The 18156-nt window shown below is 37.0% G+C and overlaps 2 long non-coding RNA genes across 19 annotated transcripts in view; one reads left to right on the forward strand and one right to left on the reverse strand.

The window, feature by feature from the left end:
• Positions 1-1810: 1810 nt before the first annotated feature.
• Positions 1811-5370, reverse strand: LOC131922417 (uncharacterized). Of its 2 annotated transcripts, XR_009382272.1 has the most exons (3): positions 5311-5370; positions 2775-2824; positions 1811-2262 (listed from the first exon to the last, which is right to left on the reverse strand). It is a non-coding gene; the product is annotated as an uncharacterized LOC131922417 (long non-coding RNA). The 2 variants fall into 2 exon arrangements; XR_009382273.1 differs by lacking the exon at positions 2775-2824.
• A 5394-nt stretch (positions 5371-10764) lies between these two features.
• Positions 10765-18156, forward strand: part of LOC131922794 (uncharacterized) — a 45297-nt gene continuing 37905 nt past the window's right edge. For 13 of the 17 annotated variants that reach the window (XR_009382394.1, XR_009382396.1, XR_009382390.1 and 10 more), the window contains exons 1-3: positions 10765-13462; positions 14483-14557; positions 15337-15371. This is a non-coding gene — a long non-coding RNA (uncharacterized LOC131922794). The remainder of the gene's footprint in view (positions 13463-14482; positions 14558-15336; positions 15372-18156) is intronic. The other 4 variants (XR_009382403.1, XR_009382400.1, XR_009382391.1 and 1 more) reach the window with 2 other exon arrangements.

An 18156-nucleotide genomic window follows, 5' to 3' on the forward strand; every position in this document is an offset into this window, starting at 1 on the left:
ACTGTGCCCTACCATTTTGAGTGCATGCAATACCATATACAGTTTTTAATGAATGAATTGAAACAGATTTAATACATGTGTCTATTTTAGGTTAAAAACAAAAAATAACTCCCAAATTGTCTTCTCATTTAGAATGTATCTGTTTCTAGCTAGAGTTTTTCTCTCCGGGTCCTGCCAAGCCCGGCAGTCCCGTAGCCCACTTATAAAATAAACATACAGACACTTATATTATTTAAACTGCTCGGCCATTAGCTCAGGACTACCATTGTCTAGCTCTTATTCTTATACTCAGCCCATTTCTGTTAATCTATATGTTGCCACATGTTCCATGGCTTTACCTGCTGCCTTTACATGATGCTCCCTGGATGGCAGGCTGGCGTCTCCTCCAGACTTCCACCTCCCAGAGCTTCTCTCTGTTTGTCCCGTCTATCCTATACTTCCTGCCTGGCTACTGGCCAATCAGCGTTTTATTTATTCACAACATACAGGACATCCCACAGCATCTGTTTTGTATAGCATCAGGAATGAAAAGTACTTAACAACATTTGTACCTTCTACAGTTTACTTAATGATCGTATTGTATTAACTATGCCCAATTCTAAAATAAATGTGAAATGTTTTCAGTTATAGTAAACAAGAGCTATAGATTTGCATCTGTTGGTACAACAGAATCAGTGGATGATTATGCAACTATTCACTCATTAAAAAGCATGTTTAAATTTTATTTTTACTTATAATTGTTTCCATATACTTTCCTTAGCACATATTTATTTCAGACAACGTCTCTCCATATAGTCCAAGGGGCCTTGGACTCACAGCAGTTCTCTTTCCTCAGCCTCTGGGTGCTGGTTAACAGGTGTGAGCTACAGTGTACTATCTCTTAGTACTATGATTCCTATAAAGCTTGAGCAAATTAGCCTTTCCTACAGTTTCATGTTCAGAGTCAAGCTATCTTAAAAACATGCTGTTAATTGTAGAAATAGGAGGACCCATTGTGGTTGATTAAGTTTAACAAGATGGACTTGTGAATTCCAAACTTATACTTAAATTTCCTTCCACCCAAAACCATCATGTTCATTTTCAGACTGTTTAAAGAGATAATAGAATTAACTGTGGCTTCCAATGAAGTTTATTAGTTGAGATGTCTTACATGCACTTAAGTGCAAAAACATGTAAAGAATTCTCTGGGAAAGTTTTACACGTGGCGACAACTATGTAACAGGCAGTCAGAGCAACACATGTTTTTTGAGTTTCATATGCTTATCATACACGCACAGTTTTGTTTTTCGGACCTGACAATATTATGTCTGCATAAATCCATAACACTCTACTCAGTAACGATCCAATCTTTCTCATCAGCTGCTTCAGGGAAATGAATTAAAAAGGTTTCATCTCTTTCTACCCTATCAATGTATAGTCCCATCTGTGCATGTTGTACAAATTCTACTATTTATAGATATTTGAGTTGCTTTTAATTTTCTTCATTATGAACACAGCTGCTGTAAAAATTCTCATTTGTTTATTTCCATGGATGCAAGCCTTATTTTGGTTAGGTATTTATGAAATAAATGAGCCATAGAAATGCTATTTAAAATTCTTAAATGTGATAAACATAGTGAATGTGCCAGGATCAGGATTTAAAAAAATATTATAACATCTAGCTTCCCCCGAAGCCATTGTACCAGTTAACACTTTCATTAGTAACACAAGTGTTCTGGTTTTCCATACTTTTAATGACCCTAGAGATTGACCATTTTACCTCTCAACCTTCTTGTGTGTGTTCTAGGATTTCCCTTCATAGTTGGTTTGATTTTGATTTTTTTTTATTATTAATTATGTTGATCACTTTCTACAAGTTTGCTGGCCATATGTTCCCGTATTTCGTGCTGTTGTTGTTGTTTTTCTTCTTCAAGTTTTCTACTTTTCAACTATATATTCCCTTTTCTTACTTGTTTATAAAGTCTCCATTTCCTCTAGGTAGTATTGCTTTTTCTAATTGATGTGTCTTAAAAACTCTGTTTCAGTTGCAGCTTCTTCTCATTTCTCTTATCAGTGACTTAACAGAATCAGAATCGATTAATTCGAATTAAGAGAAGTGTGATGGTTGGTGTCAGCTTGACAGGATCTGGAATCTCTTAGGAGCCTGGTGCACCCATGAGGGATTATTAAGATGAGGTGAAGGAATATCCCAGATAGGTCATTTGAGGTGTTAAGACTCACTCTGAAAGTTGGAGGCGTCATATCCTAGGCTGAGATCCAACACTGTATGAAAAGGAGAAAGTTACTTGAGCAAAAGCAATCGTATCCCTCTGCTTATTGACTACAGTTACAATATACCCAGCTGCCTTGAGTTACAAAGTATCATCTCTGCCACAGTGGGATGTACCCTGGAACCACAAGCCAAAATATATCCTTTGTCTCTTAATATGCTTTTGTTGGGCATTTTATCATACCATTGAGACAAATAACTAATTCATTCACTATGAGTTGCAATGGGAACCATTTAAAAAAATTAAATATCTCGTATATTTCTTATTATCTTGTGTGCATAAGTAGAAAATTAGAAAATGTAATGATGGGCTTGGCAAGTCATTTAGCTAGGAGTAGGGAGCCCTGGATTTGATAACTCTGTAGAAGCCAGGCAAAATGCTGTATGCCTGTAATCTCAGTGCTCAGAAAGATGAGGCAGGAAGACAGCTCAACTTTAAATGTAAAGTTGTTCGAAGTGTTCATTTATTCACACTTTGTAAGAAATGTGCTAAGAACAAACTCACCATCAATTATATAGTTAATGTGAGGCCAGCCTGGGTTGCATGTAAGCCTTCTAAAAAAGAAAAAAAATAAAGAAGCAATATTAACTTAGCCCACTACAGTGTTTACACGTGCACAGAAAGGATTGACACATGCAGGAACATGAATAGGTCCCAGAAGCATGATGGCACATGCTGTGTTTTTTTTATGCACATGCCATTCTAGAAGAAGATAAACCTTTCAAGTTTTAAAACACAGGTCCCTGCTTTCCAGTGATCACAGTACAGGGATGACGTTGCTTGAAAAGAGTCATGGGGAAGTTTTAAGGGTGGTGATGTTCTATGTCCTGTTGTTGTGTAGAGAGGAAAGGCTGGGGGCTGGCTGGTCAGATTGTACACAGGAAGCAGAATGAACGGGAAGTAGGGTCTGTCTATAAAGCTACATGGCCCACCCCCAGTTAACCCACTTTCTCCAATGAGGCTTCATCTCCTTTAACTTCTATGAATTCCCTAAACATTGCCATCAGCTATGAACTAAATGTACTAACACGTGAGCTGATGTGGGACATTTCACAATCAAATCATAACACTCCACTTCCTTTTAAGTGTTTGTTGCCTGTTCAGTCATTTAATTTGCAACATAAATTGAAGCTTTAAAAAAGAAAAGATTGGGGGTAGAGAGTTTGCTTGGTGATTACTAGTACTTGTTGCTATTATAGAGAGCCTAAGTTTAATTTTCAGAACCCAAAAGGTGGCTCACAACTGTTTGTAACTACAGTCTTGGGGAATCCAAACTCCTCGTCTCATCTCCTCAGTCACCAGGCATGCATGTGGTGCACATACATACATATGGCAAAATAACTCATATGCATGCATTAATAAAATAATTTGAAAATATTTTTAGAAAAGAAAATATATTTAAAAAAACATTCATTTTATTTAATCACAGCCAATATTTCCATTCTATTACTTTGCTGAACACATTCACTAGTGTTACATAAAATTTGAGAGTCTGTGTTGCAAAATCTGGAGTAATTTCTGCTTCTAATGTCTGTTTATTTGTTATGCAATTAGTATGTCAGCAATTGTAAGTATCAAAAAGATCAGTTCCGTGATCATGCAGAAAAACAGACTGTACTTTCTGAGTGTGCTTGGTGTAAGAGTTCACAAACAAGCAACAGCACATGCTTTGTGATTACAAGTTCATTCCATATGTCTTAGTTACTTTTCTGGTTGCTGTGATAAAACACTCTGATAACAGTTACTTAAGGGAGAAAGGGTTTATTACAACGTATAGCTTCAGGTTACAGTCCATCATTATGGAGAAGTTGTAGCAGAAGATATTCTAGACTGCTGGTCACATTACATCCATTGTCAATAAGCAGAGAGTAATTAACTCTTTGTTTAGCTCTCTCTCTCTGGTTTTTATTCAGTCCAAAACTCAGCTCATAGAATGCAGTACCCACATTATACTAAGTCTTTCTACCTAGAAATCAAACTGATATTCACTTGGAAGCTTCATGACTACTGGTTAGCTTTCAAGGTGCTATGCACATTGCTGGAGGAGAAAAATAAACCTCAATATCATCCATCTGTGAACTGTGTAAGTACAACAATGACTGGCATGAGAAGATGTACTCAGTGGTACAGTAGTAGCACAAGTGTTACAGGAGTAATGACCCACTTTCTGATTGGATGTAGTACAAACTCCATGCAATGGAACCACTATCCAACACTTATAATGAGGCCAATAACTTGTGGCTAGGTATGCCCTAGAACCTAGGGGAGAACCCAATATTATTATTCTGCTAAATGAACATGGCATTAAAATAATGACTTATGGCTTTACATTTGGACCAGAGTATCTTTCAGCTCCCATCATAGAAGCTTCTCCTTGCAGTGGATGGCAATTAACACAAACCCCCAACTGGTCGTCATGCAGAGAATAAGAGACCATGGAGTGCTCAGCCTTAAAAGGAACATACCTATACACCTATTTCATCCAAGGCTCAGAGTCTTGCAGAAGAGTGGGGGGAAAATTACAAGAGACAGAAATAGACAAATAACATCAAGGAAAGATTATTTTCCAGGTGCATCAAGGCAACTGTACGTATGATCTCATAGCAGTTGTGACAACATGTATAATATCTGTGTTAGTTCCAGCCAGATAAAATCCCAGTATAGAGATGGGAAGAAGGGTATGAACTCTTACTATTAGCTGAGGAGCTATCAGATAACCACTTGGGAGGCTCTTCCGTGGGGAAGACCATTTCCTTCTTGTTGAACCAGTCTTAAGTCCACTAAGAGGGATGTTGATTACCAAGATATTTGTGCCACTGCTGCAGCCTTCTGGTTCTCACACCATGGTAGTCATTGCTGTGGTTTGTAGGCATCATAGCTGCATAGACCTGTTGGTTGCTTCCTTACCTCCTTCACAAGCTTGCATGGAACCTTCTGGCACCATAAAAGCTAATCTGTTTGGAGGAAGTCTTCAGGTTAGATACAGCTTGGTTCCTATAGGCCCTGTGTCTGAAGTACATCTTCAGCAGTAGAGACTTACCCTTCATCTCTGGAGGTCAACCAAGTGCAATAGCAATCGCCTGTAACATTTTGGGAGTCTCAACAGTGAGCTTCTCATGCCTGGTGTTAAGATTTCGTGAGGTAGTCCTTTGCTATTGGAGGGATCTGAAGGTAGAAATGGGAAAAAAAGAGGGGTCTCCAGTTAAGGAGGAGAGGGGAAAATAAATACAGAAGAAGGAAGGAGATAAAATAACAAGTTGTCTGAAAAAGTCACAAAGAATAAAACTATTAAACTTCTACTTAAACATACCTATAATAAGTGTAAGTAAGTGTATAAATAACATGTGTGATTTAAGTAAAACTCACCAGAGTTTTTCATTCTATTCATTTTCAATGATACCTAACAATTAGAGTCAAGAATGTATTATTCAAAGGAAAGGATAATGCCAGAAAAAAGGAACTGGGAGAAAAGAGAAGTAAGAGACAAGGTGAGAACTGTCAGCGGAGACAGCCCTCTGACCTCTATGGGTCATGGCACATGTATTGTATGTATGTATTGTAAACATGAAAATGTACACATATAGACACAAAACACACTACACATATACGCATATGCAGGTACAGTCCCCCCTCTCAACTAGCATGCCTGTTCACCCAATCACATTTTTATTTTGCTTATATCATGTCTTTATAATAGAGTCACCTAGTCATTACATTGTCTGTTAATAGTTTGCCTTTTTCTACACCCTGATTCCCTCCTTTTCTGAAAGGGGGAAGGTAAACTGTAAGTCAGTAGGGATGAGGGATTCAGCCTGCTGTGGGATGTTCTGTATGGCAAATATGTTAATAAATAAAACACTGATTGGCCAGTAGCCAGACAGGAAGTATAGGCAGGACTAACAGAGAGGAGAATTAAGGGAACAGGAAGGGAAGGAGGAGACTGCCTGCAGCCGCTGCCAGGACAAGGAAGATGTAAGGTACCAGTAAGCCACAAGCCACATGGCAAAATAAAGATTAATAGAAATGGGCTAAATATAAGAGTAAGAGCTAGACAATGATAGACCTGAGCTAATGGCCAAGCAGTTTAAATAATATAAGCTTCTGTGTGTTTATTTTATAAGTGGGCTAAGGGACTGCTGGGGCTTGGCGGAACCTGGAGAGAATACTCCAGCTACACAGCCTCCTCCACTGAAAGTCATTGTGTGCTCACAGGAAGCAAGGTCTGATTTGCACTACCTTCATCAAGAGACTCGTTCTAGAGGGTAAGGCATGTGGTTGGACACCTGTGGCATTTAGTTTTCTCTCTCTCCCACATCCAAACTTGTGTTCTCCATGAAGTTTAGTACCAGTAAAGGAAATACCAAACTTCACACCTTCTCCTTCCAATTTCTCTGTCTGTAAGACATTAGCTCTGAGCAGATTAAGTACTATTACTTCTTGTTTGACCCCCTAAGCCTCAGCATTCCTCTTTTATAATGTCAAAGATGTCTTTCCATGGACACATCCTTCTACAACAGTGAGCAAATCAGCTACAGTTTACCACCAACCATGCTGTCCACTTTGTATGTTTTCTTTTTCTTGATTTTGTTTCCCTTTGTTTTGTCATGGAACCTAATAAATTATATTCCGTATTTGCTTTTTCAATGGTTTTGTTCACTTAGTCTTCTAACAACACCATGGAAGCCATTTTGGAGAAGTCTTCAACATTTTCTAAGTCCTTTATCTTTTTTATTTGTCATCACCTTCCTGGAAAAGAACAGGTTTGATTTGTCTGAAACTTTTGTGGGTCAAGATGAGTAAGTGATAAGACCACGAGTCTGAGCATGACCATAATAAACCTCCTGTATAGAGCCCCTCATAATGCAGGGGGCCATAGCTTCACTTGAACAAACTGACAAACTTTCTGTAAAGTGTTGGTTAAGATTAGGACTAAGCAGCTAAAGAACAGCTGGTCAGGTGTAGGTATTTCTCTAGATGAGATAAGATGTCTCAAGGAGCATAAGCAGGCAGGGTAGTATGTCCCTATATTCTTACAATGCTGGAGTATTAGGTAGAAGGATTTTTAAAGTTTAAGGTTAGCCAGTGCTAGAGAACTAGACCCTATCTAAAGGAAAAAACAAAAAGCAAAACAAAACAATATCAACAAAACATTAAAAGACTGATGAACAAAAGGTGTTCATGAAACACTGACGTCTAGAATAAGTACATTGGTGCAGTTTTGGACTCTGCATGGAGATAACTGGTTAAACTTTTAAAATATAAAAGTAGTATTTCTAATCAACTTAGGTTACATTATGAATGTCCAGTCAACATCTCACTCAAATTTAAAAAAAAAAAGAGATTTAACCTGTGTCTCTTTCCTAAAAAGATTTTCTTGGATGCACCATCGTTTTATGACCAAAAGTTTAATATTTTCATCACTATCTTTCTTCATTTGTCTTTTCTTATGCAATGTTGTGTATTCATGATAGTTTCACAGTTATAGATGTGATGTTCTTGAGCAAGTAGATATTGATTTGAAGATAAGAAAAGCAGGTTAATATTGATTAGGAAAGATGTAGAGGATTTTGTGTTTGTGAAGATGATGAAAAATTTGAAATGATTCTGAGCAGGTACAGAGTGGATCCAGTCAAAAGATGTCGGTGGAGAGTCACAATGAAAACAATTTTTCCACATTTCTGTGTGTGATTTTTTTACAGTCTATATTTTGAAACTGTTTATAGTATATGTAAGTTAATATGAGTTCATGAACCTAAGAGACAGAGCTAATGATGGTTGTATAACAATCATTAGTCAAAAGGCTGTCCTGGGGCATCATATGTTACAGCTCACTAGTTCCACAGAGTTCTGAGACCATACCACATAAATCAAGTCTCATGACTTCACCTCACTGGCCTTCTCTGTTTCTCTTAAAAACCTGCAGTTGAGAAATGATACTGCATTGTCCTAACAGAAATAGAATGAAAAAACAAAAATGTGTTTTCTTACTTCAGTTACTAGAAATTAAAGGAAGACTGATGAAGTATTATTCTTAGTGGTGAGTTTAGGATCATTGCTATCTTTTTTTTTTTTTTTTTGCCAAGATAAAACCACAGCAGTGCCATTTTGCTGGATCTCAGAGAAACTCACTATTACCCAGTTTTGAATCAGTACATGCATACACACATGTGTGTACACGGAGACAAACATACAGACTCAGATATGTACACACAGAGATAGATAGATACAGATAGACAGATATCCCAATGGGAATGAATCTAAGTCATTTGGTAACTTCCTTATTAAAAAGTACCAAACAACAAAACTCAAAACATAGATTTTTCTTAATATTCTTGAGGCTAGGAGAAAATTAAACTATCTTTTGAGATAATTTGGTTTATCATCAGAAGTTGTTGCTCTTTCAAAGGATTCCTGCTAGGTTTGTGACTTTTTCTTAATAAAAGCTATAATATTGGCTACTTAGTTTTCTGAAATAACACATTTACTTTAAAAAGTTGTTTTAAAGTAATATTTTAAAGTTATTATTACTATTATTATAAGTATTATTTATGTCTATGTACAAGTACAAGGACTTTAAGTGGAGGCCAGAGGACTACTTATGTGAGTCTATTCTCTCCTTCCTCCATGTGAGTATCAGAGGTCTACCTTGAGTTCTCAGACTTGGTGGAAGGTACATACATGTCCTTATTCAGTCATCTCACCAGCCTGCATTTCTGTTTGTTTGTTTATTTTTAATCAAAATTGAATTTTGTGTTCACAGGTATACTTTGGTATTTATTCATTTATTTTTGAAGATTTTTTTATGTGTACGTCTGAGTGCCTATATGTCTATATGTACATCATAGGTATATCTGGTGCTCATGGAAGCCAGAAGAATGTGTTAGACATCCTACAACTGGAGTTACAGTCAGCTGCCATGTGTGTTCCAGGAACCAAACTAAATTCTTCTGTTAAATCAGCAAGTGCTCTTAGCTGTTGACCCATCCCTGTATGCCCTGCAGTGTTCATTTTTAAGGTAAACATACTACTTAACAAAGCTGCTGAAGTCCAAAGAGGAAGTTCTAGAACTGAGAGGAAAAAAGTGCACACACAGAAGTTACACTATGGACTTAGGGGATGTAGGGTAATTTAAAAGTTAGTGTTTAAGAGATAGGGCAGAGCTCAGGGTAAGAGCACCTCCTCTGCATGAAGACCATGACTCTACCTCCAGAAACCTCAAAAATGTGTAGGTTTGTTATAACTGGAAAGAGTGACTTAAGGTTGTTCTTCTGGATCTGGTCCATAACATTTCAAGGAAAACAACAGTTATTTCAGTCAACATGATCCCAATCCAACTTCTTTCAGTCAATTTTATTAATGTGTTTCTAAAAAAGAAACAATTGACCAATTCTTGGGAAACTAATAAGTTTGTTGACAACAACTGATTTCAAAGTAATTCCAATTCAATCGTTAGCCAAATGGCAAAGAGTAATTCAAATATCTTGGTATTTTAGGATTTGGGGAAAGTTTGGAAAATTTAATTGAACTTTTATACTTCCTTTATACTTTTCTTATCCCTTAAAAGAATGAGTGTTTTTGGTAGGTGTCAAATTCTTGGGACTATTTTTTTTAAATTATGCATGTACACGTGTTTTAATTAATGTTAATACCTTACAGGTTGTTATATTTATAAATATAATAACAGTATTATATCTCATTATCTTGTCCATGATGTGTAACATTTTTTTTTCTGGCTAAAATTAATAGCAGTTCACCCATGCTTCCCCTGTGCAACTGTTAATTCTATTGAACTGATAAGTCAGAGTTCTTCCTTTGTATGTAACAGGTAAACTTGCTTCATAAGAGTTCCTTTGGACTTGTTCATTGCATGATCTTCTATAAACCATAAACCTTTAAGAACAAATCTCTATTTATAAAATAGTAAAGTGGAAACATAGATTAATTACTAAAATTGTTAAAATTAAAAAAAAAAGCTTCATATTACTGTAGTGACCTGGCCATGTATGTTTCTGATTTTAAATGTAAAATTCGTGAAGTTTCTGGAGGCTTAACTTTTGACAAGGCTAACCCATTTCTAAACCAAAGAATGGTTTTATGACAACGTGGACATACAGACATGTTTACTTGGCTTTTGGGGAACATCAAATGTTGTCACCATTAGCTGCGTGTTTGCTACCCTCCCATGTTTTAACACAACTGCTCTGTGGAAGCTAATGTCTACATATAAAGTCTTACAATAAAGATGGTGGGCTTAAGTCATGATATCAAAGGATATTTTTATTTATGTCACTTACTTATTAAATGTGTGACTTTATGCAATTTACCTTTTCTGTGCTTCCAATTGTGTTTCTGGAAAATGATTCATTTCGTAGGGTTTGATGATTAAATGAGATGGTATGTGTCCTTGGCATATGACTAATAGCAACAGTAGGATAGTGATTATGATGTCACCACTAACTAAGCCAGGCTTGGTGTCAGAATCCTGTAGAACTAGTGTCAGGAAACACGGGGAGCAACATTGGTTGAGCCCAGGAGCTGGAGTCAGGCTCGGCGGCATGGAAAGAATAAAAGAAAAGAAAGCTAAGTAAACTTATTAGTATTTAGTACTATTATTTCCCTGTAGCTGGCGTTTCTATTTTGGAGGGTTCTGATAACTATAAGATGTACGGCTTGATTGAGGAAGTATGTCCCGAGGGTGAGAAAGTATATCTTGCCTAGGGCTTCCTCCACCTTTGTGCTTCTTACTCTCACTTCTTGTGGACCACAAGTAGGGTTAGCCCTTGCCACATGGTCCTACTGTCATTCATGATAGTCAGCTCCACCATGATCCAGAGCAGGCAGGGCCAAAGACTAGAGAGTGAGTCTTCTGGAATCAAAAGCTAAAATAAATCTTTCCTTTCTGTAGTTAATATCTTGGGTATTTTGGTCAAAACTACAAACACATGCCTGCAAGGCTTTGGTTAAATAGATCTGGGCTTCAGATTTGGTGGTCTTAAAGAGAGATTGGGACAGAAGCCAAAGCTCTGGAATGGGGAATACGTTACAGGCTCGCCTATCATTAGTTCGGTCATCAAGAAGGTATAGACTCCTCTCCTTCTTCTGCTTTCTTTCCATGAAGTGTGCACCCCTCACCCTTTTCTCTCTCTATATCTCTTCCTTTCCCTCTTTCTCTCTCTATCCTTCCCCTCACCCCATCAAATAAAACTCTTCACTGAGAAAAAAAAAAAAAAAGAAGAGACAGATTGTTTGGCTCCACTTTCTGCCACCAAGAGACCACATAGTTTACAAAATGCAAGTTGGCTTTCGCGGCCCCTAGCTGTAGACAGTGAGAATCCTTAGTTTACAGCACTGGTGTCTACTTGGTGTCTGCTGAGGTCTGAACGCTGCTTCAATCTGTGGCAGGAAGCAAGCTGGCCCTTGAGCATGCCTCAGAGATGGCGAGATTCAAGGAGCAGACCTGCTTTATAACAGTCTGCTAATCCAGTGGAACTGGAGAACAACTTACACCCCACAAAACGACCGTAAATACTTCTTAAGAGCGCAGCCCCTATGACTACTGCAAAAACTCCCAAACCTCCCAATATCCTCAAACTATGAACTTAATATGAAGTGTTTTCAGACTGACATTGTCCCCAGAAAGAAAGCCTATTTCGTCCTGAAGGTAATTTCATCTAATTCTGAAAGAACTTCATGAATGTTCTTATATCAACAAGCGTGTCCCTCTAAAGTCCCAAAATACAAAAGAAAACCAAATGCTATGAGCAAGGGCCAGCAGGGCAAGAATAAACAATAAATGCTAATCATCACAGGGTGCAAGTTACATGATTCGAGACAGCAAAAAGTAGCTCTGATAGAAATAAAAAGCAAAGGAGGTTTTTGAAAATCTGAAAGAAACAAGAAATGTTAAACAAGGGTGAGCGATTCAACAGCATACTTGTTTTAGAAAAAAAAAATCAAATTTCTAGAAATAAGAAAAACAAAAACAAAAACAAAAAAACCCAAACCAAACCAAAACAAAACGAAAAACCCAAATGACTGACAATAAAATATAGTCAAATTGAATCTCATTGAAGGCAAAGAATTTCAGAGTAGACAGCAGAATAAAATTCTAACTACATGCTACTACTGGAAAGACATCTAAAACCAGAGGATGCCACCTTGCCCAGCCTTAATACATGGGGAGCTGCTTAGTCTTACTGCAATTTGATATGCTGTGTTTTGCTGATATCCATGGGAGGCCTGCCTTTTCCTGAACAGAAATGGAGGAGGAGTGGATTGGGAGGTGGGGGCAGAGGAAGGATTGGGGAAGGGATTGAGAGTAGAGGAGAGAGAGAAAACGGTGGCCAGGACATAAAATATGTAAGTAAGTAAGTGAGTAAATAAATAAATAGAAAAACAGACCAACAAACAAATATAAATAAACAAAAACTCCAAAGGACAGAACAGTTTAGAGGGGAAAGAAGAAAGAAAAATAAACTAATCTTGAATAAAACCCAATGCAAGCACTTTTATCAGAAAAAGTACACTTTAAACACAGTGGTTCAGTCCTCATTTCTGTCTGGATTGCTTTATTCTGCAACACAATGGGAAGAGCCAGCCTTCTGTTGCCCTTTCTATGAGTTTATGAACTTTGTTTTGTGCACACAAAGCTGGACAGTAACCATGACAGAGATGACCAGGGGTTTCTGCAAGCCAGGAGCAAACTGATAGCAGTGATCACCAAACACTTTCAGAACTTTCTTCACTGAAACAGATGGGCTTTCATCTTAGAGACAAAAATAAAAACTGTCAGCGATATATTGAAACTTAATGAGAAAGCATGCTTCTTGGTTGGTGCAGAAATCATTTATTTATTGAAGAATAATTTAGCTGTAATGATGATCTCTCTCTTCCTCTCTCTCTCTCTCTCTCTCTCTCTCTCTCTCTCTCTCTCTCTCTCTCTCTCTCTCTTTTGCAAACAGGAATTAGTGTATGTGGATCCTTTGTACTTCCTTGAACATAAATCTGAACCTGTTTAAAAATTGTTTAGCATAATCCTACAGCATCATCTGTTTCATTCTGTTTATTTTGGCTCTGATGCTCTCACAGATGTTCATGATTACAGAATGAAAACACGAGAGCACTGTAGTATGTGGCTCACCATGGAATGCAAAAGCAATGCAGGACATGAAGGACCCCAGTGAACTTTACAAGTGAGTTTATATATGCTCTGGTCATGAGTTAGTACGCACACATTAGCAACTTGTAAGGGCCTGGTTTCCTTTCAGGACCCCGAAGCAAATTCACTTAACCCAGGAGAAGCTGTTGAGATAACTGAACAGTTGCTAATGGAATGGGGGTGGGATTGCACAAAGGTGAAATTGCCTTCAAAGGGATGTTTTGCAGGATCTGGGAAAGATAAAATACCCAGCTGGCTCCTTATCATTTTCCCAGGCCAGTGTACCTTTACTCCAACCTGGGGAATTTGGACCTGGAGGTTATGTTCTGTCTTCACTTGGGAATTCTGCATGACCTTGTCAACTCTGAGAGCAGGATGATAAACAGCCTGGAGCTCTCAGGAATGACCATGTTTGTGAAATTCTATAAATGGACTTTATGGTTAATAATTAAGCTCTCAAGTCTGTCTAGGAGCTGAACAACGACACCGCCAACTTCTAAAGCTAATTCCCACACAGTTATAAATCCTGAGAAGATTGGTTCAATGTTTTCTTTATCCTGCCTATTAACAGACTTTATTGATTTTCACCCTGGATTCCTGAAAAACTGTACACACAGAGAAGACAAATGATGATATATAAGATTAACTCCTTATGCATAAGTCTAACTTTAATGAACACATTTAGCTATTGTTTGTAAACTCACATTATTTATAAAATTTTCTTAGCATTGCTAAAATTTACAATTTCACTTCTTTAGTCTATTTTTTTCTGTCTAATTTTAGCAGCATGAAACTTCTTTTTCTGAACCCTGTCTCTTTAATCCCTGAAGAATGTGACTTAACTGTCATAAGCTCTGGGCCCCTTTTATTCACTTCAAACCTCAGGTCTCCAGATATCAAGTAAATATTTTGCAAAAAGCATACTAAAATATATTTTTAATAATATATATTATTTTACATATAGTAATTTTATTATATTACACCAGCTTATATCCTATACAAATACAACAACCCACAAACAATAATCCTCACACAACCATGTCTTTGCATTCAGGATTGATTTTTCTCTGGAGCAAGACTGGTCATAACATTTGTCATACAGAACTTTTCATTTCATGAGGTTCACAAGGTAAGGCAACTGTTGTTGCTAGGGGCTCCTTGCCAGGACATAATACATTGTTACATGGAATGAGCCATTGCTGTGGTTTACATTGAAATGGATTGGTTCTTTGGATCCCAAAACATGCTTGGGGTCATGAAAATATTCATTCTCTTTTCAGTTTAAACACTCTGAAATCATGTACCACTCTCAATTTGCCATTTCTGTGGCCATTTCTCATGTCCACCCTACATTTACTGTTTTGCCGTCATCTCTTCCAAGTTATAATAAAGTTTTACTTTCTTTGAAATACTGCTTTAAGCCGGGCGGTGGTGGCGCACGGCTTTAATCCCAGCACTCGGGAGGCAGAGCCAGGCGGATCTCTGTGAGTTCGAGGCCAGCCTGGACTACCAAGTGAGTTCCAGGAAAGGCGCAAAGCTACACAGAGAAACCCTGTCTCGAAAAACCAAAAAAAAAAAAAAAAAAAGAAAGAAATACTGCTTTAGAAAAGCTGATTACTCCTGAGCTCAAGATGCTAGTATGGCACAACATGGATGGTATGTTCATGTTTTATAATAAAAAAATTAAAGTTTAAATGCGTTGCTCCCTGGTAGAAATCTTGGCCAGCCTGGACAAGGAACATAGTTTAGCACACAGAACCATAAATAATTAATAGATAAATATATAACAACTACTATTAGATACTTAAATGTTGTAAGCGGTAGATAATCTTGATATCTGTTCTGTTTGTTTAATTCTGATTTATATGCATTTTAACGAACATAATTTGTTGTCTATTATTCACACAGAGCAAAAACAATTATGTGCTTATCAACACAAGCAGGTATGGATTATCATGAATTTGAAAGATAGACTTTCAAAATGTATAGTTGGAGGCATTTTAATACTAAGGTTTTGGATAGTATGTCAGTTGCTGGTATCTTAAGTCCCCGTGTTTAAATAATTAAGTCAGGAAACAAAATATGGGGAGAAGGTTAAACTAGATACAGACTCGAATTTGCAGTGTATTTCTTTGTCATGACATAAGATTTTTAAAATCAATCTGACTTTCATTTTAGTTCAGTCAGTGCTATGTTGTAGGTAGTTGTGTCAGGGACAATGATGAATGAACTGGACTTCGCTGGTTAGATATCTCATTGCTGGTTCCCTATGCTACCTTGGGTTGACTACACACAGGTGGGGTGCAAAACTTAAGCTTTATGAGAACAGAAATTCCCGCCTCTCTTATTTACTAATGATTTTGAACACTTGCATACAGGCCACAGCATTATTAAATGATAGAACACAAATTCTCCATCTGAATGTTATGTACCACGACAATTATTACATTTATAGTATTGCATATATTAATAAGATTGTTCCTGAGGACCACATAAACGGTGGTGCCCATAAACGAAGGTATGTCTGGGATTTTATTTCTGGTACCTTCATTTTAAGAAATACTTCAGCGTGCAATGCATTTAAGTTAATCATCTTACATGACAGTCTGCTGGATATAATAACATCTGAATCCAGAGATTTTTTTTTACCTTATTGTTATTTAAAAACATAGCCAGTAAAATTATGCCCCTCTTTTGCAGAAGTCAATACAAAATTGTAGACTTGAGAATCAATCATGCAAAGCAGCACATCTGTGTAGTGTGCTAAACAAAGGAGGCACCAGATACTCAAAGTAGGCTCTGGGATATATCAGGGTGTCTACAGCACAGTACTGCTTTGAATGAAAACATTCCAGAAGACACTTTGGCTGTGCGTGTCATAACAAGAGGGAAACAAGCATGGAAGGCAGAGAGGATAACTGAATTCCCTTCCCCTGCCTATTCTTTGCCATGCTATCTTCATTTCTGGGAAAGTGAAAAATCCAACCCATTGTGGGAAAAAAAATCAAACTCATAATAACACATCATCATGTAGTAGAAAAAACTCAATGATAATGAGAACACGGACGCTAGATTTGAAACATGAGGCAAGTGCCATGCAAGAGAGCCATGCATTAGATGAGGGAGAAGCAGCTAAGTTTTTGAAGGAATTACTTAGTTTAGCATATAGAATTTGCTGGAGTGGAAATATGCATGAAACGTATTCCAATGAATGCATATTGTCTGATGGTAAAATGTAAAATATGATTTCAGTTAACAAGCATTTGTGGTGTGGCTAACCTTTTCCAAAACACCATAAAATCGGCCTTCAGTTTTTCTTTATGAAACAATAAAATAGTTTAGAACGTGCATGTATCCTGTTAACTGGTGACACGACAGTGTTCACACACATCCACTTATAAATAAATATAGCACCCTCTTTCCTCTGTATTTATTACTGATTTTGACTTCTAAAGGTCACTCCATGATTTAGCATTCCACATGCTTACAAATGGGAGATTTGGTGATGCCTTACCACCTAACAGCCTAAAGCCCTTACAAACATCACCACTCCAACCATTTCTGGTCATCACCTACCTTAAAGGATTTGGGTCTGATTTTGACATATGGTGTTGCCTTACATACAAGTTTCAATTTTCTTAACTATTTTGCTTTTTTAGTAAATAATTTATGGTATATGCTTTACTAATGGGACTTGAGAAAGATTTTCTTACTTGAAATTCCTTCCACTCAGAAATTTTAAGGTAATTATTAGCCATTTTGTGCCTATATCAAAATACTCCTAAATAAATAAAAATGAATCATTGCTAATTAAGAGATTTTTCCTTACACTATTGATGATATATTTTTAAATTTAGATAGAAGAAAATACTTTCTTCTAGTTGGCCTCACCACATTGGCTTGTGATCTAGACAAAAATTACTTGCCTCTGTTAAATAATATTGATTATAATTTTAACAAATTCAATAGTAGCTTAAATAATCAACAGAAAATAAACTTCACCAATGTGAAAACATTCAGTAAGTGTAGCAATAAATATGCTATATATGAAATGAATGATGCACACAATCTTTTGTTCAAAACGTGCTATAATAGTAGATTTCCTAAAAGCTTGGAAAGTATAAATGCATTTTAAAATTTCCTTTACCATCATGTTGCCATTTATTTATTTTGTCATACTTCTAATAAGCTATGAAATGCTTTAAGAAGGTAGCTCATTTTTATACTTCCTCAAAACCAAATTTTACTCTGTGTGTTTTTCTTTTACCCAGATTGGTCTTTAATGATACAATCATCAATAAACTTAATGAGCTCACATTCTATAAATCATTAATTAATTTAATTTAGATTATTTTTCCTGAGAGGCCCTGGAGTCTCATATGTTGGTTAAGACTGAGAAAAACAAAGTAACTTGAAACTTGGGGCAGTAGTTTTGGGGAAGCTTTTGACCCCAAACAAAATGGAAAGAGATAAATCCTTTGCTGTGGTTTTAAGTAGTGTGGCGCCTAAACAGTATGATAAATGTGCTGACATTTACAGAGACTCTAGTTAGAGCCAAGATATCTTAATGCACTCCTTGGCATTTCAGAACACACATACTCTGTATGAAGGACTCCTCAGTTTATGGTGAAATGCAGCAGAGCATGTGGGCCACAGCCTTTTCTTATAGCATCTGGAGAGATGCACACTTTTGTTCTGATCATTTCTCGCTACATCTTTCCCCCCACT

Source organism: Peromyscus eremicus, chromosome 12 (genome assembly GCF_949786415.1).
Source record: "Peromyscus eremicus chromosome 12, PerEre_H2_v1, whole genome shotgun sequence".
Lineage (NCBI taxonomy): Eukaryota > Metazoa > Chordata > Mammalia > Rodentia > Cricetidae > Peromyscus > Peromyscus eremicus.